Here is a 20,589-nt window from a genome sequence, read left to right on the forward strand (position 1 = left end):
GTTTACTTGAGATAGAGAAAAATTTCATTGACAAATTTTATAGTCACAGAAATATGAACAAAGACCATCTTCACGAAAACCCCTCTTTTTTTCAATTCAGAACTTTTACAAAATATACCCTAGGTTAAGGACATTAATTAGATGAGAATATTGTTTATATCTATATAAAGTTTGTTTTTTTTACAATCAAGTTCCGTTATCTGGGGAGAGGCACAGCAATACACAGACAAAATTCCTCTAGCTACAGAATATAGGTCTCAATATCACTGACCCCACCGCTCTTTGTGTTCGACACCATAGTCTTGTAAATGTTTGTATATCCAGCCCTTACACATGAAAACAAGATTTTATTCTCTCCTCCTGCTGCGCTGTTATCGTTATCACTCTGTTGTGCTTGTATTTCGAGAATCACTCCAAAAAAGTCTTTCAGCAGTAGTATTTGCTGTGTCAATAGCTTTTACAGCATTAAAAAGGTTTTTTAACTTTTAAATTTCACTCAAACAAAAAAAAATTTCAAAGAATTTGCCTTTCTTTCTACCGTGCGAGGCCAGTGCGCGTTAAGAACACAATAAACGCGCGCATGAAATAGCAAATCTCTTGGGCTCTGGCAGAAGTCACTTTTCGCTGTTTCACTAGCACGACTGGTTCTCAGGGTTCTGTCCTCCTTCATGCAGAGAGGAGCTTGGTGACGAGATTGTCACTATCGCCCAGTCGAGCGCGTGCTCAGAAGCTAAGATTTTTTTCCTGTATGAGTTAGAGCAGCAGATTGAACCAACGAGGAAGTTACAAGAGGAAAAAGACAAGTGATCTTTTATTGACACTCGAAGAAAACAATACGGAACTTGGAGGGGACCATAACTTATTTGTCTTGTGGATTAAATAGATGTACCGTCAGTTTTGGTAATTCAAAAGGGCAGTAAAAATGTATGATCTGTTTGGGACAGAATGCTATTTCACTGTAAGACTGCAAGCCCTTGTTATAATCGCATTCTAGTCACAGTATCAAACGTTTTTTGAGTGAACATTAGAGAGATTTAGCATCGCGTTTACGTGAAATGGCAAAAGTCGGCTTGCCCTTTGATGTTTCACGTAAAATAGCGTTACTTGCGTCATGATGGATTTGAACGCGTCCTTATAAGACTTACGAGGAAAAGTTTTGGTGCCCTTTTTCCGGTAAGTAACTTCTGCTCTGTAAGAAAAAAAGTGAAGAAAATTTTACGTTCACGGTAAACGCTAAACAGGTTGCTTTCACTAGAAACGGTTAAAGTCCCTATTAGCCCCTGGAGGTTTATATACATTTCCATTCTTTGCGTTATCAGGATTAATCTCCAAAATTTTTTTTGATTGATTAAATATTCCCCGAGATATGCCGCCTCAAAGTTCGTCCTCTGGCCACGCCCTTTTGATTTGGCCGGGCTAAGTTAATGCTGGTAACTAAAAGTCCCTCATGACGTCACAGCCAGACCGTCTTTCGATCGATGTGCATACACTCACTTGAATGTGCGTTTAGACGAATCTGGTGTATTTGAGCAACCAACGACCACGCAACGAGTCGGCATTTTCACATCATTTTACCGCAGTAGACATATGTTCTTATACAAGAAGTTAACATTAATTCTTGCTGTGACGTCACTGAATGTTGGAGAGGTAGTAGGTCCGAGACTCGGCTCAGTAATTCTCTCCCGGCCCAGTCAATAGGGCGTGGCCAAAGGGTAACTTTGAGGCGGCATATCTTGGGAAATATTTAATCAATCGCAACATTTTTGGGGGGGGGGGGAGATTAATCCTGATACCGCAAGGAATTTAAATATATATAAACCTCTGGGCGTGAATAGGGACTTTAAGCGCAACCGACAAACGTGAGAAAATGGCGGGGAAACGTGGTTACATGGTCACTCTTACCGTTCACGTTTCGCGTAAAAGCGGAGCTGAATTTCTCAATTATCATTTTGTGATTTACTGAGATCTCCCGTTTATATTGTGTCCACTCACTGAAAGGACAAGCTCCTGGTTGCGCCAGGCTGATCCAGGAATAATGCTGATCTGCTTTTCGAAAGCGAGCACGAGCCGAGCGCGGGTCGAGTAAGAAACGCGCGGGGGGTCTGGAGCGACAAAAAGTAGTTCGCACTCTTTCGTGCGATTCGTCCATCGCAATCACCTTCCGCTTCCTTCTGTTTGCTTGAAAGACGCAAAAAGCTAACTAGAAAACTAAAAGATACGCCTGTTCTGCATTTCAGAATAAAGAAAGTAAATTTAATTTGTCAGGATAATGTCGGAAAGTTCTGAAAAGCAATGTCCGGGGTGGTCATCTAGTTTCGAAACGGAAATTACCCAATACTGAGTGTATTGTTCAGATCAAAAGGGAAATTTCCCTTGCTACGGAGTGTTCGACGTGTAAACATCACGCTACATTTCTTGAGAACAAAGGACCTTTCAAAGTATAGGGATTTAGTGCGTCAAGGGTTTAAAAATTCCTTAAGGCACGAATAACAAGTCTGAACATTGCAGTCAGTCTCTGGATAAATTTCGAGTGGCAGTCTTGCATTTGGTTAATGCCTTGATGATCAGCCTGTGTGTCTGTGATCATGATATCTCCCGCTTCCACTTGAATTTCAAGGAAGGTAAGTAACAGTTTTTTCAACTATTAACGAAATAAAACATTAAAACAATCAATATCGATGAAGGTCTGACAAATTCAAAATTTTGTTAGATTTGACACAACACCCACTTTCTGATCTGTGCCGTCAGTAAGAAGATTTGACGTTTGGTATTTGCTGAGTGTATTTGCAGTCATCCTCGTGCGAAGAATGTGAACGTTTATTCCGCTTTTAGCAGAAATCCACATGCCATCTTTTATATCCTTCAGTTTCCTGTTACAATCAAATGCGCCATAATTTGTTTCTTGGTGCCTTCTTGTTCATGACATGCAAGCTCGTACTCCTATCCGGAATATCTTGCGAAAAGTTACAACAGAAGATATTAAGTCTTCAGGGACCAAAAGAGTTTTGAAATTTATAAACATGAAAATCAAAATACCGTGAAAATATCATTCCAGACGTGAAATTAATTCAAACTGTTTGCTGGCAAAGAAAACTCTGTATTTCTCACTGCATACCAATAACTTGGAGTTTAGGTTTAAAAAAGAAGGTTTTGATAGTAAAGGAAACCTATTGAACTGATTTTCTTAAGGAAGTTAGGTTCTGAGATGCACATCCATCCTATGGTCTTCGATTTCTCGGTTTCTGCATTTTGATGTGATAAAACATTTCACTCGAAAGGTGCTGGGAAATGGCATCCAAATAGAAAGCAGATTCAAAGTGTTCATCTTTATCAGTAGTACTTTGTTGAACGTAAGGATGAGTTTTCGCGATATCTTTATTTCATTAGAGATGTTTTGTGAACAATTTAGGAAGATAAAACAGAAAAGGTTGAGTCTATGAAGACTAACTAGTTTTGAAATTTCATAAACATGTCAATCAAAATATCGCAAAATTATTATTCTAGAGTTGAAATCAATTTGAACTGTTTGCTGGCAAAGAAAGCTCTTTCTTTTCATCGATAAACTGAAATTGAAAACTGGAAAATTAGAATTTCACGTTAAGCCAAGCTTATTGGAATGAACTTTTTCAATGAATTTAAGTTCTGAGATGCATATTCATGCTGTGGTGTCACAGTCTTTCTTTTCTTGATTTTTGCATTTTGATAAGATGCAACATGTAACGCTTGAATAGGAAAATAGTGCCTAAAGAGATGCAGGTACATGCCATCTATACAGTAAGTAGACTTAAAGAGTAATTCTCTTTAATGTACAGTTAGAATAAGTCTCCACTTTGTCTTCGGCAAATTCATTTGTAATGCCTCTTTCCGAATCCGTGTCGCCTCGTACGATATGATAAAGCCAGTGCGCATACGCGATTAAGTTGTTTAATGCTTAATTAGTTAATTTGAATGAAAACAACCTGACGAAGAGCCTTTTCCTTTACATGCATACATCCCCTCTATTTATTCTATTACTATTAAATGATGTTACCGAAGTTAGCGTGCAAAACATATGGAAGTTATCTTTCTTTTTTTAAAGCGAGCACGAGCCGAGCGTGAGTCGAGCGAGAAATGCGCGAGGAATGGAGCGCGAAAAACTGAGTTGATCCAACTCTGTCGCGTGATTCTTATATCGCGTTTATCTTGCACTTCCTTCTGTTCGCTTCAAAGACGCAGAAATTAAAAACTGGAAAACACAAAAATATGCTTCTCGTGCATGTAAGATTGAAGACACTATTATTTTATTTCTGTCAGGGTAAAGGCAAGGAATTTTGTAAAGCGGTAGCCGGGCTAATTTCAAAAAGGAAATTGCATAACATTTAGTCTATTATTCAGATTAAAAGGGAAATTTCGAGTTAGAGCGTTTGTCCATGAATCATCGAGATAATAAGCCTGTATGTCTGTAAAGTCTGTAATGTCTTCTCTGTGTCTTCCCCCAATAAATTTTTCAACTGTTAATTAAAACAGACGAAACCCCATAGAGATTCGCATCTAAACAGTAAGTAAATTCGAAGAGTCCAATGGAATTTAAAAATGAGTCTTCACTATGTCTCCAGTAAATTCAGTTGTGACGCCACTTTCTGATTCTATGTCCCCTCGTACGACTTGATAAAGCCAGTGCGCATGCGGAATAAAGTAGTTTTATACGTTAGGTAACTTAATTCTGAAGAAGAACCTTTTTTGATTTACCCTTGCATATGTCAATCACCCTTTGATTTCAATTAAGACGTATGCTTTAATAAATTTAATCTCTCTCAGGATTTTGATAGATGATACCAATCTCCAGAGCTTCCTCAGAGTATGACTCTACAGCCTTTTACAGACGAGCAGCTGAATTATTTCAAATTTGCCTCCATTGTACTCAATGAGTTCGCCACTGCTTTACGTCAGACGTTTAAATGTATGTGGAACAACATAATTGGACATCTTCCCGGATGTCAACTGTGGGATGACTCCGTGGTGGTAAGAAATTTGTTTCTCAGTAAAGAGGGTGGAAAAACTAAAGTTCCTACACACACCTCCTATGAAAAATGGGATTGCACAGCTCTGTTTCAGGCAACCCTCCATGCAAGGTCGTTTGCTTTGCAGGATAGCAAAGGTCATTACAGGACACTTGATGAACTGTTCATAAGGTACCATAAAGTACCTCGTGGAAAGTTCCATGCATCTGTTGTAAGTCCAGGTGGAAATACAGCTGAAACATCCGCTCTTGCAATTGACCAGCTTCGACTGTTAAGAAACTCGCTTTGTCACTTAGACAGACCAGAGATCGTTAAACCAACCTTTGACCAATACGTGCAGTTCGCTAAAGAAGCATTCAAAGCTCTTGGTATCAACACAGATCCCATCGATGCCACTGGCGGATTGACAGAATCTGATTTTCCCACCAAAGAAGTTCGCAGATTGGAAGAAAGTCTTAGACGGGAGACCAGATCGTATATCGAGTGTCTCGAAGAAGTAAAATCAGGTGTCGATGAGGTGAGATCAGATGTCAAAGAAATGAGATCAGATGTCGAAGAGGTTAGATCAAGTGTCGACGAATTAAAAGCCCAGGGGAATATTATAAAGGAAAAAGTTGAAGACCTCGCCGGTGATCCAAAGCGATACATGGATCAAGACCACACTGGTAAAATATATTAAAAGTTGTCTAGCTCTTAAATAAATGAATTATGCATTGCTGGAGAGTGTTCTTATCAGTTTTTATTTATTTATTTAATTAATCATTTATTTATCATCTAATGATATACATGAAAAATTTCTCAGTTCTGATTGGTTAAGATGAATGAAATCTTCAGTTAGTTCAGTGCAGAAGAGAGTTAATTCAGTGCAGAAGAGGGTCAATTCAGTGCAAAGAAAGAAACAAACCAGACATTCTGATTGGTCAGAATGATTTGTCAATGTCAAGGTCAATGTCACTTGCAGGGTTTGAATAAATTATTTTTGCACGTGATGCGCGCGCTTTTCTTCTGCGTAGTTATGAGAAGCTACCTCGTATTTTTTTTTAATGTATATTATTAATATATAATCACAGGACTTTATCGTGCAATTTGGAATAAATAGGCACCCTTAAATTTTTTCAAAGACCACAAATTGCACTCGCCCTACGGGCTCATGCAATTTTGTTAGTCTTTGAAAAAAATTACTCGTGCTTATTTATTCCAAATTGCACCCGAAATCATGTGATTACCTATACTAATTGTATTACAAGCTAATTGACGTATATAATACATGGGAAATAGATAAATGAAAAGGCGAGGAAGTCTCAAGAAGCCATGGAGGCTTTAATTAGACAAGTGTAAAGTACGGAAAAATCTTGATTAATTATCTAATATCAATAACCTTGCGACTGTTTTATGATTAACACTGACCGCTTTTCGGAGGCTATTCTTTGATTGTTTACGGGATCTATTCCTAGCCGAGTTTGTAAACTCGTTGCATTGTTATCGAAACTTGTGTGTGTTGTTTGTGTGTAAGCCTGGACAAATCGATTTAAAATTTGTAATGCTGTAATCCCCCTCGTTAAGCTTAGGTGCTTTAGGGGGAAACAATGAGAAATATCTTCAAACAAAAAAAAAACCTTGCTATGAGATTAACTGAGTATTTTGCAAATTAATTAAATAGGATCTGAGTAACCGTCTGAAAGATCTTATATTGTTAGACTCAATTATCGAATGAGGCAGAGAGTTCCACGATTTTGGTCCTTGGTGTAAAATTGTGAATTGTTTGATGTTACTACAGACTTGAGAACGGCATAATTTTGAAAAGAAGACTTACTAGTAGAACTCCGTACTACACTCTTGTAAATAAAATATGGATAAACTAAGGAATGATACAATAAGAAAAGAGGTTCGCTAAGTACGTGAAACCTTTCATTATTTTGCATTCCTATCGTTTTATAAATGTTTGTACAAACGAAGTTAATATGCATTTTTCGTGTAAAATGCTATTCTATGAAAACAGCCAAAACTTTTCAACTTCCTCGATAATTGTGTTATCAATTTCGAGAGGGCTTGTCGCTAGTGATCTTTTTCATTTAGGTCTAAAAATCATGATTTTGGTTTTTTCACATGAATGGACAACTTGTTAGCTTTTAGCAAAGTCGCAACGTGAGGAATTTATTCGAGGTAATCCACAAGAATTTTATGACTTCGGTTTTGGTATCGTCAGAAAAAAGAAAGTATTCAACATCTCTGATGATAATATGTATATCAAAGGATAATGGTAGACATAAGCAAATTGCCCAGTTCTGAAGCTTGCCTTCCTTGAAGTTTTTTACAACCTGAGCGAGCTGGTTTATTTGCATGCATGGGATCAAAACTTTCATGGAGGTATGAGGTATGATGGAGGACGAGACTGGCATTAGATATTCATAAAAAAGGTTTAAACGTTGGAACGATATTTCTCGCTGGATTCAAGCTAACGTTAGCGAAGAACTGGTAAAACCTGCTTCCAACAGGAAAGTTTTCGAGTGGGGGGACTAAAGAAGAATGCGCGAAGAAAATTTTTTTCCGATTTACTCCGATTTACTCCGATTTGCAAAAATGTGGGAGGGCTAAAGCCCCCCCCCAGCCCCTCCCTCTGCGCGGTCTGTGTCCAATCTCTTCAGAATCAGTAATAGTCACACTGTATTCCTACATTTGTAAAATCCTTATAGGTTTACATTTCGCGTGATTTATGGCACAATTTGGGATTTTCCATGTAGCTGTGATATCAATTTTTTATTTTTTAGCGCTTAGGGCTTCATGGCGTTGTTGTTTGTTTGTTTGTTTGTTTGTTTTTTTCAATTCTTATTTTTATATCTTTTATATCTTATCTTTTATATCTCCTTATAGGTTTACATTTCGCGTGATTTATGGCACAATTTGGGATTTTCCATGTAGCTGTGATATCAATTTTTTATTTTTTAGCGCTTAGGACTTCATGGCGTTGTTGTTTGTTTGTTTATTTTGTTGTTTTTTTTAATATCTTTGTAGGTATTAAGTTTGTCGTTTGACAGAGTGCTCAGATATTGTTTGTTGTTTTTAAACCGCATGCAAAAGACTTAATGGCCAGATTTGTATTGGTACCGTATGATGTGCATTTTTTACTATTTTTTCTTAAAACTACCGCCATTGCAATTGGCTCTTATATGATTCCATCTGTTTCTTTCTTTCAAGATTCAAAGCCATTCAATCCGCCTTCCAATCTTCCTTTAAAGATTCCACACTTCACTGGCCGTCAGAGAGAGTGTGAAGACATTGGTAGTCACTTGACTTCTAAAGGTACCCGGATTGTGTCAATATGGGGGTCGCCTGGTTTTGGTAAAACTTCTGTCGCAACTACTGTCGGACATCAACTCCAGTCTGGAGGACTACCAGTGTACTTCGTCTCCATGCGAGGACTCCAGTCAAAAGCTGATCTGACTTTAAAGCTTTTGAGCTTCTTTAGAAGACACTCCTCAAAAGATCAAATACCTCAGGGAATGTCCATAGACGATGAACTTTCCCTCTTTTTAAGCGAAATTTCAGATGAATTTGTGATGATTCTCGACAACGCTGATGACTTACTCGAAAGCGGAGCTCCGAACGTGAAAGAGGATTTCATACAATTCCTTGAAGTCATCCTCAGTCAAGTCGAAAATGCATCATTTCTTATTACGACAAGGGGATCTCTCCAATTCCTAAATGTGCATTTCCAAGGCCATCACACATTAAGAATTCCAGCATTAGACGAGTACTTTTCTCAAAGTTTAGTGGGTGAACTACTCCCAAGTGCGACCATGACTGACCGCTCGAAAATTTCGAAAATCTGCGGGAACGTACCTTTGGCAATGAAACTGTTGTGTTCCGCCATTTCTGAAGATAATGCTCATCCGAGTCAATTTTTAAAGGAATTGGGTGAGTCTACGGAAAGAGACCCTGTCGACCTCTTAGACAAGCCAGACTATCCTAGCAATCTGCAATTGAATTTCCTAATTAAAACTTCCTTTGAGAGACTCTCTTTACCAGAAAAGGAGGCAATGGTATCTCTCAGTGTCCTTCCAGAGGACTTTAACCTCTCCGTTGCTGCAGCTGTTTTGGATGTCAAATCAAGTGTCGAGGCCAAGAAGGTGTTGCATAGACTTCGAAGGAAATCTCTCCTCGACTCCAGCTTCAAACCTGACTCATTTTCGATGCATAAGTTGCTTCTGTTGTTTGCAAGAGAAAGAGGCCAAAATGAAATGAAAGAAACGATGCTGAACTCCAAAGCACGTTTGTCTGCATATTACGTCTCTCTTTTCGAGAAGCTAAATGACCAGTTTTTGACAGGACATTCCATGCAAGCATTCGCTGATTTCTATGAAGAGAAGAAGAATATTACTCAGAGCCTAATTGCAACTTGCTCCGATCCTAAGTTATGTGACGTTGGATTTAACGTCTTGGTTAAAGCAGAACTGTTCATAGATTCTCTTTTCTGGTGTGAGGGAGTAACTATTGACAAAATTTACGATTATGCAATAAAAGCAGCTAAAAAGTTTGAAAAATACATGTTCTACAGTCAGTTAATGGTGTCACTAGCATTCACTGAAGTGACTTGGGGGACACATGGAAGATCGATGACGTTTCTCTCTAAAGCCGAAGGCCATCCTTTGTCGGTAGACAAAGGAAAACTCCTGTGTTATAGAGGCATCTGTCAACTGGCATCAGGGAAAATAGACGACGGAGTTCAGAACTTACAAGAAGCTCTTTTATTGATGAGTGACAGCCCCGAACTGCACATTCTCAGAGTAATTGCATTGCAGATTCTTGTAACTTACTCTCGATCCGATGAAAAGAAAGCAATTGCATTGAAATGTTACACCGGAGCCTTTCAAGTATGCAGAGAATTAGGAGACACAAGTCTTCTTTTTATTCCCCCAGTGGATAAAAAAGAATTGAAAATTCTCAAGGCTGGTCTGCTGGAACCAGATCTTACAACCAATCAACCACTTAGATTGGAAATGATTTGTGTTGTTAGCATAGCAACCCAACGGTTCTCGGATGATGAAACAAAGCAAGCAATAACCGATTCTGTGCTGAAGATGTCAAATCAAACAGAAAAACAGATCCTTCCACACTCAACTGGTTTCTGGACCTTCCAGAGCAACGTTAATTCGACACTAAAGAATGTGTTAAATATTCCCAAAGAAGCAGCAAAATTTTGCGGAAAACGAATAAGTTATCATACAATGACCTTAAAGCAAGATGGAAAAGTTGACGCAGGAAATAAAACTAAACCCAACGAGAATATTGATTTAAATATGCATCAAGAAGGACTATTAAGAAGCTATTTAGACCATGGCCGCGCTCTTCATCAGATGCATAACTACTCTGGAGCCATGCAGTCCTTTCAAAGTGCCCTTGACATCGCAAAAGAACTCTTTGGAGAAGAAAGCCTAAACACATCTGAGATTTACTTTTCTTCCGGAATAACACAGCGTGATCTAAACGACTTCTCGTCAGCAATTCAATCCCAGCAGCGTGCCCTAGACATAAGAGTTAAACTGTTCGGGGAAGAACACCCAGACATACCTCAGATTTATTTTTCCCTCGGAGTAACACGACATGCTTCAGGGGACTTCTCGTCAGCACTTCAGTCCTTTCAGCGAGCTCTTGACATCAAAATTAAACTCTTTGGGGAAAAACACCCAAAAACAGCTGAGAGTTACTTTTTTCTCGGACAAACACAACATGCCTCAGGCGACTTCTCGTCAGCACTTCAGTCCTTTCAGCATGCTCTTAACATCAGAGTTGAAGTCTTTGGGGAAGAACACCCAGACACAGCTACGAGCTACTCTACTCTCGGAGTAACACAACTTGTCTCAGGCGACTTTTTTTCAGCGCTTCAGTCCCATCAACGTGCCCTTGACGTAAGATCTCAACTCTTCGGGGACGAACGTTTAGACACAGCAGAGAGCTATTTTTTTCTCGGAGAAACACAACATGCCTTAGGCGACTTCTCATCGGCACTTCAGTCAAAACAGCGTGCCCTTGATATCAGAGTCAAACTCCTCGGAGATGAAAACCCAGACACAGCACAGAGTTACTGTACTCTCGGAGTAACACAATTTGTCTCAGGCAACTTATCGTCAGCGCTTGAGTCCCATCAACGTGCCCTTGAAATACGATTTAAAATATTCGGGGAAGAAAATCTAGACACAGCGCAGAGCTATTTTTCTCTCGGAGAAACACAACATGCCTCAGGCCACTTTTCATCGGCACTACAGTCCAAACATCGTGCCCTTGACATCAGAGCTAAACTCCTCGGTGAAGAACACCCAGACACAGCTCAGAGCTATTTTTGTCTTGGACACACACAGCTTGCCTCTGAGGAGTTCTCTTCAGCACTTCATTCCATGCAGCGTGCTCTTGAAATCCGAGTTAAACTCTTCGGGGAAGAACACAAAGACACAGCTGATACTTACTTTTCTCTCGCTCAAATACAGTATGCTACAGGCGACTTCTCGTCAGCACTTCAGTCCTTTCAGCGTGCACTTAACATCAGAGTGGAGCTCCTCGGGGAAGAACACTCCGACACAGCGAAGAGTTACTTTTCTCTTGGAGTAACACAACATGCCTTACATGACTTCTTGTCGGCATCTCAGTCCTTTCGTCGTGCACTTGACATCAGAGTTAAACTCCTTGGGGAAGAACACATGGACACAGCTCAGACTTAATTTTCTCTGGGAGTAACACAACATGCCTTACATGACTTCTTGTCGGCACTTCAGTCCAAACAGCGTGCTCTTGAAATCAGAGTAAAACTCTTCGGGGAAGAATGCCCGGACATAGCTCAAAGTTACTTTTGTCTTGGAATAAACCAATATGATTTACGTCAATTTTCGTCAGCATTTCAGTCCTTTCATCGTGCTCTGGACATAAGAATCAAACTCTTCGGGCAAGAACATCCAGATATTGCACATAGTTAATTTTTCCTCGGAGTAACACAACTTGCCTCATGCAGCATCCCGTCAGCACTTCAGTCCTTTAAGCGTGCTTTGGGCATACGAATTAAACTCTTAGGGAAAGAACACCCAGACACAGCGCGAAGCTATTTTTTTCTCGGGGTAACACAATATCCCTTACGCGACTTTTTGTCGGCACTTCAGTCTGCTCAGAATGCTCTTGGCATCAGAGTAAAACTCTTCGGGGAAGAAAACCCAGAAACAGCTTACAGTTATTTTTCTCTTCGACAAACACAACTTGCCTCAGACAACATTTCCTCAGCGCTTCAGTCCCATCAACATGCACTTGACATAAGAGTAAAACTCCTCGGGGAAGAACAACGAGACACAGCACAAAGTTGCTATAGTCTTGGACAGACTCAACATGTCACAGGCGACTTTTCCTCAGCGCTTCAGTCCCTTCAACGTGTCCTTGACATAAGAGTAAAACTCTTCGGGAAAGAACACCCAGAAACAGCCCACTGTTACTTTTCTCTCGGAGTAACCCAACATGCTTCAGGCGACCTTTTGTCAGCACTCCACTCTGATCAGTGTGCTCTTGACATCAGAGTTAAGCTCTTCGGGGAAGAACACCTAGAGACAGCTCACAGTTACTTTTCTCTCGGACAAACACAACTTGCCTCAGACGACCTTTCCTCAGCGCTTCAGTCCCATCAACATGCCCTTGACATAAGAGTAAAACTCCTCGGGGAAGAACACCGAGACACAGCTCAGAGTTACTTTTCTCTCGGAGTAACCCAACATGCTTCAGGCGACCTTTTGTCAGCACTCCACTCTGATCAGTGTGCTCTTGACATCAGAGTTAAGCTCTTCGGGGAAGAATACCTAGAGACAGCTCACAGTTACTTTTCTCTCGGACAAACACAACTTGCCTCAGACGACCTTTCCTCAGCGCTTCAGTCCCATCAACATGCCCTTGGCATAAGAGTAAAACTCCTCGGGGAAGAACACCGAGACACAGCTCAGAGTTACTTTTCTCTCGGAGTAACCCAACATGCTTCAGGCGACCTTTCGTCAGCACTCCACTCTAAACAGAGCGCTCTTGAAATCAGAGTTAAGCTCTTCGGGGAAGAACACCTAGAAACAGCTCACAGTTACTTTTCTCTCGGACAGACACAACTTGCCTCAGAGGACCTTTCCTCAGCGCTTCAGTCCCATCAACATGCACTTAACATAGGAGTAAAACTCCTCGGGGAAGAACACCAAGACACAGCACAAAGTTACTATAGTCTTGGATAGACTCAACATGTCACAGGCGACTTTTCCTCAGCGCTTCTGTCCCATCAACGTTCCCTTGACATAAGAGTAAAACTCTTCGGGAAAAAACACCCAGAAACAGCCCGCAGTTACTTTTCTCTCGGAGTAACCCAACATGCAACAGGCGACCTTTCGTCAGCACTCCACTCTGATCAGTGTGCTCTTCACATCAGAGTTAAGCTCTTCGGGGAAGAACACCTAGAAACAGCTCACAGTTACTTTTCTCTCGGACAAACACAACTTGCCTCAAATGACATTTCCTCAGCACTTCAGTCCCGTCAACATGCCCTTGACATAAGAGGAAAACTCCTCGGGGAAGAACACCAAGACACAGCATAAAGTTACTATAGTCTTGGACAGACTCAACATGTCACAGGCGACTTCTCCTCATCGCTTCAGTGCCATCAACGTGCCCTTGACATAAGAGTAAAACTCCCCGGTGAAGAACACCAAGACACAGCACAAAGTTACTATGGTCTTGGACAGACTCAACATGTCACAGGCGACTTCTCTTCAGCGCTTCAATCCCATCAACGTGACCTTGACATAAGAGTAAAACTCTTCGGGAAAGAACACCCAGAAACAGCCTGCAGTTACTTTTCTCTCGGAGTAGCCCAACATGCTTCCGGCGACCTTTTGTCAGCACTCCACTCTGATCAGTGTGCTCTTGACATCAGAGTTAAGCTCTTCGGGGAAAAACACATAGAAACAGCTCACAGTTACTTTTCTCTCAGACAGACGCAAATTGCCTCAAATGACCTTTCCTCAGCACTTTGGTCCCACCAACATGCCCTTGACATAAGAGTAAAACTCTTGGGAAAAGAACACCCAGAAACAGCCCGCAGTTACTTTTCTCTCGGAGTAGCCCAACATGCTTCAGGCGACCTTTTGTCAGCGCTCCACTGTGATCAGTGTGCTCTTGACATCAGAGTTAAGCTCTTCGGGGAAGAACACCTAGAAACAGCTCACAGTTACTTTTCTCTCGGAGAGACACTGCTTGACTCAGAGGACTTATCCTCAGCGCGTCAGTTCCATCAACACGCCCTTGACATAAAAGTAAAACTCCTCGGGGAAGAACACCGAGACACAGCTCAGAGTTACTTTTCTCTCGGAGTAACGCAACATGCTTCAGGCGACCTTTCATCAGCATTCCACTCTGATCAGTGTGCTCTTGACATCACAGTTAAGCTCTTCGGGGAACAACACCTAGAAACAGCTCACAGTTACTTTTCTCTCGGACAGACACAACTTGCCTCAGGGAACTTTTACTCAGCGCGTCAGTTCCCTCAACATGCCCTTGACATAAGAGTAAAACTCCTCGGGGAAGAACACCAAGACACTGCAAAAAGTTACTATAGTCTTGGACAGACTCAACATGTAACAGGCGACTTCTCCTCATCGCTTCAGTGCCATCAACGTGCCCTTGACATAAGAGTAAAACTCCTCGGTGAAGAACACCAAGACACAGCACAAAGTTACTATGGTCTTGGACAGACTCAACATGTCATAGGCGACTTTTCCTCAGCGCTTCAATCCCATCAACGTGCCCTTGACATAAGAGTAAAACTCTTCGGGAAAGGACACCCAGAAACAGCCCGCAGTTACTTCTCTCTCCGAGTAGCCGAACATGTTTCAGGCGACCTTTTGTCAGCACTCCACTCTGATCAGTGTGCTCTTGACATCAGAGTGAAGCTCTTCGAGGAAGAACACCTAGAAACAGCTCACAGTTACTTTTCTCTCGGACAGACACAACTTGCCTCAGAGGACTTTTCCTCAGCGCTTCAGTCCCATCAACATGCCCTTGACATAAGAGTAAAACTCCTCGGGGAAGAACACCAAGACACAGCACAAAGTTACTATAGTCTTGGACAGACTCAACATGTCACAGGCGACTTCTCCTCATCGCTTCAGTGCCATCAACGCCCCCTTGACAAAAGAGTAAAACTCCTCGGTGAAGAACACCAAGAGAAAGCACAAAGTTACTATGGTCTTGGACAGACTCAACATGTCACAGGCGACTTTTCCTCAGCGCTTCAATCCCATCAACGTGCCCTTGACATAAGAGTAAAACTCTTCGGGAGAGAACACCCAGAAACAGCCCGCAGTTACTTTTCTCTCGTAGTAGCCCAACATGCTTCCGGCGACCTTTTGTCAGCACTCCACTCTGATCAGTGTGCTCTTGACATCAGAGTTAAGCTCTTCGGGGAAGAACACCTAGAAACAGCTCATAGTTATTATTCTCTCGGACAGACGCAACTTGCCTCAAATGACCTTTCCTCAGCACTTCGGTCCCACCAACACGCCCTTGACATAACAGTAAACCTCTTCGGGAAAGAACACCCAGAAACAGCCCGCAGTTACTTTTCTCTCGGAGTAGCCCAACATGCTTCAGGCGACCTTTTGTCAGCACTCCACTCTGATCAGTGTGCTCTTGACATCAGAGCTAAGCTCTTCGGGGAAGAACACCTAGAAACAGCTAACAGTTACTGTTCTCTCGGACAGACACTACTTGACTCAGAGGACTTTTCCTCAGCGCGTCAGTGCCATCAACATGCCCATGACATAAAAGTAAAACTCCTCGGGGAAGAACACCGAGACACAGCTCAGAGTTACTTTTCTCTCGGAGTAACCCAACATGCTTCAGGCGACCTTTAATCAGCATTCCACTCTGATCATTGTGCTCTTGACATCAGAGTTAAGCTCTTCGGGGAAGAACACCTAGAAACAGCTCACAGTTACTTTTCTCTCGGACAGACACAACTTGCCTCAGAGGACTTTTCCACAGCGCTTCAGTCCCATCAACATGCCCTTGACATAAGAGTAAAACTCCTCGGGGAAGAACAACAAGACACAGCAAAAAGTTACTATAGTCTTGGACAGACTCAACATGTCACAGGCGACTTCTCCTCATCGCTTCAGTGCCATCAACGCGCCCTTGACATAAGAGTAAAACTCCTCGGTGAAGAACACCAAGACACAGCACAAAGTTACTATAGTCTTGGACAGACTCAACATGTCACAGGCGACTTTTCCTCAGCGCTTCAATCCCATCAACGTGCCCTTGACATAAGAGTAAAACTCTTCGGGAAAGAACACCCAGAAACAGCCCGCAGTTACTTTTCTCTCGGAGTAGCCCAACATGCTTCAGGCGACCTTTTGTCAGCACTCCACTCTGATCAGTGTGCTCTTGACATCAGAGTTAAGCTCTTCGGGGAAGAACACCTAGAAACAGCTCGCAGTTATTATTCTCTCGGACAGACGCAACTTGCCTCAAATGACCTTTCCTCAGCACTTCGGTCCCACCAACATGCCCTTGACATAAGAGTAAACCTCTTCGGGAAAGAACACCCAGAAACAGCCCGCAGTTACTTTTCTCTCGGAGTAGCCCAACATGCTTCAGGCGACCTTTTGTCAGCACTCCACTCTGATCAGTGTGCTCTTGACATCAGAGTTAAGCTCTTCGGGGAAGAACACCTAGAAACAGCTAACAGTTACTTTTCTCTCGGACAGACACTACTTGACTCAGAGGACTTTTCCTCAGCGCGTCAGTGCCATCAACATGCCCATGACATAAAAGTAAAACTCCTCGGGGAAGAACACCGAGACACAGCTCAGAGTTACTTTTCTCTCGGAGTAACCCAACATGCTTCAGGCGACCTTTAATCAGCATTCCACTCTGATCAGTGTGCTCTTGACATCAGAGTTAAGCTCTTCGGGGAAGAACACCTAAAAACAGCTCACAGTTACTTTTCTCTCGGACAGACACAACTTGCCTTAGAGGACTTTTCCTCATCGCTTCAGTCCAATCAACATGCCCTTGACATAAGAGTAAAACTCCTCGGGGAAGAACACCAAGACACTGCACAAAGTTACTATAGTCTTGGACAGACTCAACATGTCACAGGCGACCTCTCCTCATCGCTTCAGTGCCATCAACGTGCCCTTGGCATAAGAGTAAAACTCCTCAGTGAAGAACACCAAGACACAGCACAAAGTTACTATAGTCTTGGACAGACTCAACATGTCACAGGCGACTATTCCTCAGCGCTTCAATCCCATCAACGTGCCCTTGACATAAGAGTAAAACTCTTCGGGAAAGAACACCCAGAAACAGCCCGCAGTTACTTTTCTCTCGGAGTAGCCCAACATGCTTCAGGCGACCTTTTGTCAGCACTCCACTCTGATCAGTGTGCTCTTGACATCAGAGTTAAGCTCTTCGGGGAAGAACACCTAGAAGCAGCTCACAGTTACTTTTCTCTCGGACAGACACAACTTGCCTCAGGGGACTTTTCCTCAGCGCTTCAGTCCCATCAACATGCCCTTGACATAAGAGTAAAACTCCTCGGGGAAGAACACCAAGACACAGCACAAAGTTACTATGGTCTTGGACAGACTCAACATGTCACAGGCGACTTTTCCTCAGCGCTTCTGTCCCATCAACGTTCCATTGACATAAGAGTAAAACTCTTCGGGAAAGAACACCCAGAAACAGCCCGCAGTTACTTTTCTCTCGGAGTAGCCCAACATGCTTCAGGCGACCTTTTGTCAGCACTCCACTCTGATCAGTGTGCTCTTGACATCAGAGTTAAGCTCTTCGGGGAAGAACACCTAGAAACAGCTCACAGTTACTTTTCTCTCGGACAGACACAACTTGCCTCAGAGGACTTTTCCTCAGCGCGTCAGTCCTTTCAGCGTGTTCTTGACATAAGAGTTAAGCTCTTTTGAGAGGACCACCCAGACACAGCTGACAGTTACTATTCTCTCGGAAAGATAAAACACGTTCTAGGTGACTTTTCGTCTGCACTTCAGTACCATCAACGAGCCCTTGAAATAAGGGTTCATCTCTTTGGGAAAGAACACCAGGACACCGCTCAGAGTTACTTTTCTCTTGGACAAACACAACATGCTTCAAGCGACCTTTTATCGGCACTTCAATCCTTTCAGCTTGCTCTTGAAACCCCAGTTACACTCTTCGGGGAAGAACATCCAGACACAGCTAAGAGTTACTTTTCTCTCGGAGAAACACAATATGCTGCAGGCGACCTTTTAGCAGCACTTCTGTCGAAACAGCGTGCTCTTGAAATCCGAGTTGCACTGTTCGGGGAAGTACACCCAGACACAGCTCAAAGCTAATATTCTCTTGCAATGACACAATTAGCCTTACGAAGTTTCTTGTCAGCACTTAAATCATTTTGGCGTTCTTTGCAAATTAGATAAACTATTCGTAAAAAAGTTCGCAGATACAGAGCTGAGTTATTTTTTATTCAGAATATACTGCGAACAACAGTGACAGGGCGAATTCTCCAGCTGTACGTTAATCTACGCGGTGTGCACTTGAAATTTAAAACTGCTGAGGATAGAACATCAAGTGATTGCTTAAACTTTTCGCGATAGAGCAGTAGAGGATATACCGAACAACTATATCAAAGAGTAATAATAAGTATAAATCATTATTGTTTGTCTCACGATATAGTCACTTCTGATATGAATCGCGACGGTACTGACTGCATACTGCTAGTCTTCATCAGGCGATAAGGTCGACTGGTTTCGGGTCTCTATGTCTAGTTATTTAATTGAGGTCTAATTTTTAAAAAGCACTGCCTTAAGTTTGGTTTCATCTCTTCTTGGAAAACCATCAAGGCTATTTAGTTAAAAACAAGAGCTCACTGAGTCCCCAGATTTAGGGAATAGGGAAGAGATGAGATACTCCCTTGACCTTGCCTAGGAAATATACCGTAAGCCTTTCAGACTCGATCTTCGCCTGTTCTAAACATCATTCTTATATATCAAAAGAATTCTATTATATGTTTGAGTCGAATGCAAATGGTCAAATCATTAATCAATTTGCAATTTGAATGCTTAATTGGAAACACCGGCTAAAACAAAACAGAATATGCATATTATTGGATATGCATATTATGGGATATTGACAGTTACCCATTTGATCAGTGATCAGCATGCTACTACTTCACTTTGTATGAGGCTGGCTCAGTTGCAACTTAAAGAGGGTATTTTATTACGGGGGGGGGGAGGGGATAAATTTCCAAGAAGAAGATAGAAGTAAATAAATTTCCAAGAGAAGATAAAAAATAGACATTCGGAAACTCAAATAGTTAACAAGTAATTTCATGATTTACAAGTATGAAATAAATTTGCAATTTGAATGCCTAATTGGAAAAGCTGGCTGGCTATGAGGCTGGCTCAGTTGCAACTTAAAGAGGGTATTTTATAACGGGGGAAGGGGGGGGGGATAAATCTCCAAGGAATACTAAAGAATTACTTATTAATTCTTCGTCAAAAGTTAAGAAAGCAAATCTTTCCTCGATCACGACAGAAAGGATGATTTTGAACCCCGTTCCAAAGAGGGGCAATAATAAAACCCAGCCAAGAGACTCCTTCCCTTTTGACCTTTGTATGAAAGTAAACCTCGACCCCTCTGGGAGGGAAAGCCACGTAGATTTGAGGAGAATTGAATGATTTTTTGAAAACTCGAAAGAGCAAATTAGTCTAAAATAAAAATTGTTAACTTCATCCCCATGTTTTCGGAAACTACAGTAAAAATACTTCGGGCTGGTTATTTAATCAAAGTTTAGCCGTTGTTTAGCAAAAACGCGTTCTAAGCTATCTTCAAGCCTTCTACCTGAACATTTATGTTTTTTTAACAGTCGTGAGTAGGCAGAAAGCTTATAGTGGAAGGACATTTTTTGATTAAATTTACTCCTTACTGAGGATCCCTGAGGGCCACTGATTCCATAAAACCGTGGTTTGGGTTAGACCTCGTGTAAAAAATCGGTCCTTTATGTTTAATGTCCTTAATGTCATTATGTTTTTTAATCTGACTTTGCCTGAGTAAACACGAGTTTACACTTAGACTAAAATATGAACAAATAAACAATTATCCCTTCCCCCGATCCCGATTCAATCCATGACATTTTTCACATTAAAATTTTCTCATGAAAAATGCATCCTAGTTTAAGGACACTAAAGATGTGAGAATAGGTTTTTTCTTTACAATTGATCAGGAGTTTTGTTATCTGAAATGTTGTGGAAACCAGCAAAAATTTTGGGCATTCCAGACATCTTGAACAGACTTTCCGTTACAGCAATGCTCAAATAAAAGTCCGCTTGTTGCAAAATCAAGATCTCAATATCCCTGACTCCACCGCTGTTTGTTTTCTTCACCATAGTCTCGACAATGTTTGTGTATCCAGCCTTTACACATGATAACAAGATTTTATTCTCTCCTCCTGCTGTACCGTTATCGTTATCACTCGGTTGTACTTGTATTTTAAACATTATGCACTTCAAAAACTTATTTTAAATACCTCAAA

The 20,589-nt window shown here is 41.5% G+C and overlaps 1 pseudogene; it reads left to right on the forward strand.

The window, feature by feature from the left end:
- Window positions 1-4,813: 4,813 nt before the first annotated feature.
- Window positions 4,814-18,864, forward strand: LOC111346299 (uncharacterized; annotated as a pseudogene).
- Window positions 18,865-20,589: the final 1,725 nt, after the last annotated feature.

The sequence above is a fragment of the Stylophora pistillata genome, chromosome 11 (assembly GCF_964205215.1).
Source record: "Stylophora pistillata chromosome 11, jaStyPist1.2, whole genome shotgun sequence".
In the NCBI taxonomy this organism is placed as follows: Eukaryota; Metazoa; Cnidaria; class Anthozoa; order Scleractinia; family Pocilloporidae; genus Stylophora; species Stylophora pistillata.